This window comes from Gymnodraco acuticeps, unplaced genomic scaffold (genome assembly GCF_902827175.1).
Source record: "Gymnodraco acuticeps unplaced genomic scaffold, fGymAcu1.1, whole genome shotgun sequence".
Taxonomy (NCBI): Eukaryota; Metazoa; Chordata; class Actinopteri; order Perciformes; family Bathydraconidae; genus Gymnodraco; species Gymnodraco acuticeps.
The window spans coordinates 51055-58240 of record NW_022991944.1 but is presented as its reverse complement, the minus strand read 5'-3'; positions in this window follow the sequence as shown (position 1 = coordinate 58240).

Genomic DNA, 7186 nt, shown 5'->3' with positions numbered 1-7186 from the left:
ATTCATATTTTAACAACTATTTCAATGTCAAACTAAAAAAGGACCACTGTCAATCAACAGGGTGTAGGGGGCGGCTTCGGAGAGAAGCAGTGCCGTGAGTGGCTCTGTCCTTTGTGATGCTGTGACTTAGCTCCAATCTCACAATGGAATATCACCATTGGATTTATAGCTGCTTAAACACCGCTGATAACGCAGCCTTCTTCCACAGGTAAAATACAATGTATCCTCTTTTACTCAAGCTTGGAGCCTAAACTACGGGCAAGAGAAAGCCATGAGAAAGATTTGAAATATGATCATTTCAAGTACAGACAAGTTTAAAAAAAGTACAACCAAAATCAATACACTGAGCAAAAGCGCCCAGAAAGGGATGAAAAGTCCTTAGCTTAGTTCCCCCTTTCAGAAGAGACCACGGTTTGGGCGGATGTTACTTAAATGGCAGCCGATTCCAGCACTTTGCAACAAGAAAAAAGCTTCAATTGAACTTTCAGCCAAACACCAAACAAGCGTTCACAGCAAGACTGAGACGCCGTATTTGATATGAATGCATTGTTGATAAAAGTCATGATTGAAGAGGTGATGGGCCACTTTGTGTTTTGCAAAATGTCCACGCAATGTGCCAGCAAACATGGAGCTCCAAACAGGTGATTGACAGGAGTAAAAGAGGATCCATTGTATTTGAGCTGTACGTGAGAAGGTGGAGGGTTATCAGCAGCGGCGTTTGAGCAGCTATAAATAGCATGTGTGCCGAGTCAATTTTCATTTACGGCCATACCACCCTGAACACGCCCGATAGCGGACGTGTGTGACGGTCAATGTGTTGTTAATGATAGCGAGAAATCTAGAGGAAATCAGCTGAAATAGAGATAATTTTGAACATATCTGTGGGCAACCCCCTTCCCAAACAGCTCTGCTGGCTGGGGGGTCTCCCCATTTTTGCGGATTATGGCAGAAATGGCTGGAATGTCGGGAGAGAAATGCGTGCTTTCAGGAATGCAGCGGCCAGAGGTCAAGAAAGTAGTAACGGAAAAGGAGACTAAAACTGAAAAAAAAGCGGAAAGGAAAGTCGATAAAGGGCCGGAAAAGAAGGAAAACAAAGAGGGAAAGCATGGAGAGAAGAATACTATGGGTGGTGAAGCTCCCTAAGTTTGCTACAGATGCAGGGGTTAGGGCATTTTGCTAGGAACTGCGAGATGAGCAGATAGACGCACGGAGGAGGACGAGCCCGCTGCTGATGGTAACACGGGAGCAGAGGGAGGGGGGCAGCAGGAGGGCACGCCTAACGCAAACGAGGCACAGCGAGGAGAAGCAGAGAGAAGAGGAGGAGCCCGCATCGGATGAACACAGAGGCAGAGGAAGGAAGTCTGCTGGGGTACTCCAGCGACGAAGATGAAGTGCTGAGAAGGGAAAGACCGCATGGGGAAAGCGGAGATGTGCGGCAGAGCGGAACGGCAGAGGAGGAGGGGCCGGCTGAAGAGACGGCGAAGGCGAGTAAAAGTAAAAAAAGAAAGAAGAAAAAGAAAAGAGAAGAGTGTGGAAAGGAGGCCAATGGAAGTGAAAGCGGAGGCAATGAAGGGAGAGGAGATACAGGAAGCGACGAAGCATCGGAGATGGAGGTGAAAGAGCCAGATGGGAAGAGAAGCGACGCCGAGGCTAAGGAGGCGCCTGAAGGAGTGCCGGTTGAGGAGCAGCCTGGGTTTGTGAAGGTGGAGAAGAGTCCAGACGGTGAATGGGACTCCAGAGATGAGAGTACGAAGGCGGCGAAGACTGCATTGAGGCGTCAGAGTCGTTAGACGAGGAGTACACGGGGTGAGGCTGACTTGAAATGACAATAATGATGTTATATCTCCTTTAACTCCTTATAATGGTGACACTTTCATCATTCAATGGACATGGGCTAAAACGGACGGACAGAAGGGAGAGGGCCATCATGCTGTGTGCCACCGACATTGTTTGTTTACAAGAAACGCACTGGGATGAAAGGTGTGTGGATGATGTGAAAAAGAGTTGGATGGGTGATGTGTATGTGAGTAACGGGGGTACGAATGCTAGAGGGGTGGCGATTCTAATTAAAACAGGGGTGGGGGAAAATGTGAGAAAAGTGGAAGATGACAGTGATGGGAGAATGATTAGCGTAGTGTTTGAGTATATGGGTGAAATGTATAAGTTAATCAATATATATGCACCAAATTACGAAAGGGAGAGAAGGGTGTTTTGAGGGATTAAAAGGGAATGTGGGGGGAACTGTATGATTTTTGGTGATTTCAATGTGTGGGAGAATAGATGTGTCTGTGGGGATGCGCTTTAAAAGCGACTCTTCACGTGGTGCATTGACAAAGGTAATGAGGGAGAATGGTATGAGTGATATCTGGTTCCCATACTTTATGAGCTGTTTAAGCAGCTGGAAGAGCGGGAGGAATTGCCGGCTGACCTATCAACAGGGGTGATCAGTATTTTATATAAGAAGAGAAGTAGGAACAAATTGGAGAACTGTATAGACCCTCCCGGAAAACGCGATTATGCGATCGCATAATTTACCGCATAATCAGCAAAATGGCACGGATTTTTTAAAAGGGCATATATTTATTAAAAGGCCGCATAACCCCCGCATTTTTCCACACAAAGTTGAGGAAAAAAAGTTAACTCTTCTTGACGTGAAGTAGTGATGATAACGCGACGTCATCAGCTCGCACATCACAGAAGGTAAACAACACCGTAGAGTGAACGTGTGGAACTCACGAGAGAGAAAACACCAAGATGAACAAATCTAATCCATCTCATTTACCCACGAACATTTCTGCTAAAGACCGGGCAAAGCGGTTCCCCGATGTCTTGCACGAAAGTGGGGGGAAACTATTCTGCACCCCGTGCAACTGTGTTGGAGCATAAGAGAACATCGACGGTGACGACCCACTTTGATTCATTCAAACATTCGAAAATGCTTTCTGCTGCTGCGGACAAGAAAGCCAAACAACTCACGGTCACCGAAGCATCAACCTCCAAAACCCTTACGAGGGCTACAAGAAACGAGGTGAGAAGCCTACAAGATTGAAGCTGGTCAGATAACGAACGAGTAAATGAAAACAGAATGAGGCGGAGAAGTGTGTGTGTGTGTGTGTGAGAGAGAGTGATTAAAATAGCCCAATTGCTTTTACAATAAATAAACATTGAATGTGTTTAACTGAATAGTAAAGGGCTTTAACGTTTGTGGCAGGTTGTGTGTGAGAGAGGGTTAGAAGCTAAGAAGGGTTGGGCCGGGTCAGTACTTGGATGGGACCGCCTGGGAATACCCGGTGCCGTAATCCTACCAGAGTTGAATGACATGCTGCACCCAGCAAGCATATGAGCAGAGATTATCGCTAGAAATCGTTGCTAGTGCTGCATTAACTTTATACCCAATCCCACTAATACCTCATTCACACCAACGGTGTTTCAGGGCCGGTTCGGAGCTGGAGCTTGAAAAGCACCGGGTTTTCCTGTTCACACCGCAGCGGAGCAGCCTCTTAGCTCCGGAATCCGGTTCGTTTCAAGCACCAACATTTTTTCCAGCAAAAGCACCACATACGTCACGCTAACGTCGAGGCGGGGGCAGGGGCAGAGACAGATCAACTCCTGAACAACAACAAAAAGCCGGAGTTTTATCCAGTTGTACACAACGATTGAGAAACTTAACAAGCAGCAGTGGTCCACTGAAGAGACCAGCTACCTGCTGGGAATCTGGTCTTCCGAAGAGGTACAGAGGAAGCTAGAGCACAATCGGCCATTGTTGTTGTTGTCGGTGTCAGCTGTGAGGGGTTTCCGCGCGGTTTGGCTTTATGAAGCAGCCACGCAAGTTACGTCATGACGCAAACGATGACGCAATGACGCAGCACCAGTCGGACTCTGGGCGGTGTGAAAAGAGCCGGAGCTAAACCGAAGAACCGGTTCTGAACCTGAAAAGCTCTAGCACGGAGCTTGAACCGGTGTTGCGTTGGTGTGAATGAGGTATAACAGATACAGTGAACCCATTAGTTGCTAGATCTTTGAGATCATCAAGCATTGATTTCAATATGACATCCCAACCACATTGTGTTATACATATGAATAACGCACAAGTAAAGCTAAATGAATATTCTTCAATTGAGACAGATAGCACCCGTCCATATTACCGATTGAATAATTAAAGGCACACAATTTGTGTTTGTTACGTTTAGAACCTAAAGGGTTCACTATAGGGCTGAACGATTAATCGATTTTAAATGATGCGATTATCTAATCGCAAAGCCTGCGATTGTTTGTGTCGAGTTCTCACACCAATCAGAAGTGCTGTGCTCCACATGTACCAGCCATTGTTAACCAATCAGAAGTGGCCCATGATAGAAGGTGATAGACAGATTGATCCAATCACCTGCCAAGTATTTTTGAAAGTGCCTGCCCTTTCCAAATGGCTTCCAATGGAGCTCTCCTAGATGGTTTCTGAGTCAGGTTAGTGATGCTCCATCACATGTTTCTATTACAGGGTGAATCTTAAACTGAAGCTTGACTTTAAAGCAACCCAACGGAAGTTTCATGAAAGTTTAGTTCTTTCACTCGTAGCTCGGGCTGCAGGGGTGCTAGAGACGGGAGCATGTTGATACGACCTTCCTAGCCGGAGATATGGACGCATTTAACAATAAACTTCTGTTGGGTCGCTTAAAAACAAATATCGCAAATCGAATCGCAATATTTGTCAGAAAAATCGCGATTAGATTTCCCCCCAAAATCGTGCAGCCCTATTTCACTACTTCAAACTCATCCTCATAAAAATGTAGTCGTAAGGAAATCGGATGATGCATAAAGAATAGGTGCTTTGCAAAGTAGACCATCGGAATAATAATAAATTGTATTTCTATAGCGCTTTTCTTGAACCCAAAGACGCTTTACATTTGGGAGGGAGGGTAGACAAACAAAACAAAAACAAAAAACAGAAAAGCAGTCAGGAGGAAGTTGGTTGAGAGAGGGGGGGGGCTTATGGATACAGAGTTGAAGAGGTGGGTTTTGAGGTGGGACAGGAATAGTCACTTAAAACACCTTCCTTTTTGTTGGTTATTGTAAGACTGTATTTCTTCCCAAACATCCTCGTGCGAGCAATATTTACGCAGCACTTGACTAAGAGGGACATAGGAGTAGCTGCCCAGTTTGTGTCCTGAAGAATCTCTTAAAGTGTACTGAACAGGTTCAGTCATACCGAGTTTTGACTTGCAATGCTCTTTCAGCTTGTATTTAGACCTAATCACATTTGATGCTTCTTCAAAAAAATCCTTAGATTGTAAAACATTCTGAATTTCAGGGTTTTCTGACATGTTGAAGCCACTTTTGTTTAAGTGGCAGGCTATGAATGCATCAGTTTTCCTTAAAAAAAGAAAAGAAAAAAAAAATCATGCTCTTCGTCATCAGAGGACAAAATGGAGTGCTTTTGTATTCTGTACATGTGTCTTCTGAAAGACTCGTATTTTGAAGACAATCATTCAATCCACAAGTTATGTTAAAATTAGACTCATGAGCATGTATAAGTCCAACATGCTGTACTAATTCCATTAGTGTGAATGTTCTTCGAGAGCACTTGGTACATTGATGTTGGCGAGGCATTAGTATAACTGGTTAAGAATTCTGATAGCAGTGGTCGAGAGCGGCTTATCCTCCTCCTCAGATATTTACAGGATGCAGCGCTGTACGAAGGTCAAGGTGTTCTTACGGTTTGGTGGGTAGGCCATGTTGAAAACCAAATATGCGCAAAAGGCTGCGATGATTCCCTCTTCCAAATCACTGGCCCTGCACAACTCAAACCCATCCGTTTTGACCACACTGGGTCCTCTGTGAAGGCTGACTTCCAGTCGGTGTGCGTCAGTTGGGTGGTCGGGTAAGGTGTGCCAGGCTAAACACAAAATGGAAAGTAAATTAGTATAACCCAAGTATGTACAGTGGTGCTTGAAAGAGACACGGAAAATCATGAGTCAAGTTCAACTGGAACTCAACATGACATGAACATTTGCAAACAAATGCACATCGGTTGCTCCTTCATTTATATGAATGAGGCAGATTTCCCCCTTCCGGTGTGACAGTGGCTTACCTCTTCCAAAGTAACATGATGCTCCACCTTTTCCTTGAAAGTAATTGGCAGGAGAACAAGCCCGGCTTTGAAGTCCATGGCTAGAAGAGAGGAAGACACAGATCAACACAGATGTCTAAAATTGTAGTGGTGTCTGATTCTCTGTCTATTGTGGCACTGTGGTGAGAAGGTGGATCGGACCTATACAATTATGAAAATGACCTAAATGGAGCAGGGAAATAAAATAAAAGTAAAGATACAATGTGTGCAGATGTAAGTGAGTTGAATTGATTAAACTCACTTCAGTATAAATACCGCCTACCCGCACAACCGAATACTAGCATTTCAGTGGCGTAGCTGGTGGTGTTTCAGGTGGTCACAAGAGTTTGTAAGTCAGAGGATGAGATCATACCCCACGTGGGCAAGTGAGGGAGGAAGCTAGGACGCAGTAGGGCTGTGCAATTAATCGTATTTTAATCTCGATTAAAACGATTATTTTGCTGCATTCCCTTTCGCAATGATGCTCTCAATGTGTCTTGCGTTACACATCCGGCCCCCCCCCCCCCCTCCGTAAAAGCCCGCTTGGCCAGGTTGTGTCTTAAAGTCTGTTTAATAAATCCATATAAACACGTTACAAGGGAAGCTTTAGTTGCTGTGTCTTTATTCTCCGATCTCTAGCGTCAAGTTTTACTAACCTTGTAAAGCCGTAGCCTCTTAACCTGTTAAGCCCGAAGGTCCCCGCCGGCGGGGACCCTGATTTTTTTTTTCACAACACTGTGTCTCAGGGCATCTTAATATTTAAAAACCTATTAATGTGTTATACCAGATTAACGAGAAGAATCTCAGCTAACTGACTATACGAACCATTTTTACCGAAACAAAACACAAGTCTCACAAGAAGCGTTAGCATTAGCCCTTAGCTAAAACGGGCAGATGCTACTTCCGGTGCTAACTAGCACAAACGATCTTTAAAACTTAATATTTTCTTCACAAACCACATATCATCTGAAAGCTGATACTCCACAGATTATTTTGTTATAACTATCATCACTGTAGGACACAAACTCACTGAGATATCAACCAGAACAGAGAAGAAAAAAAAAAACAGTTTTCAAAACCATA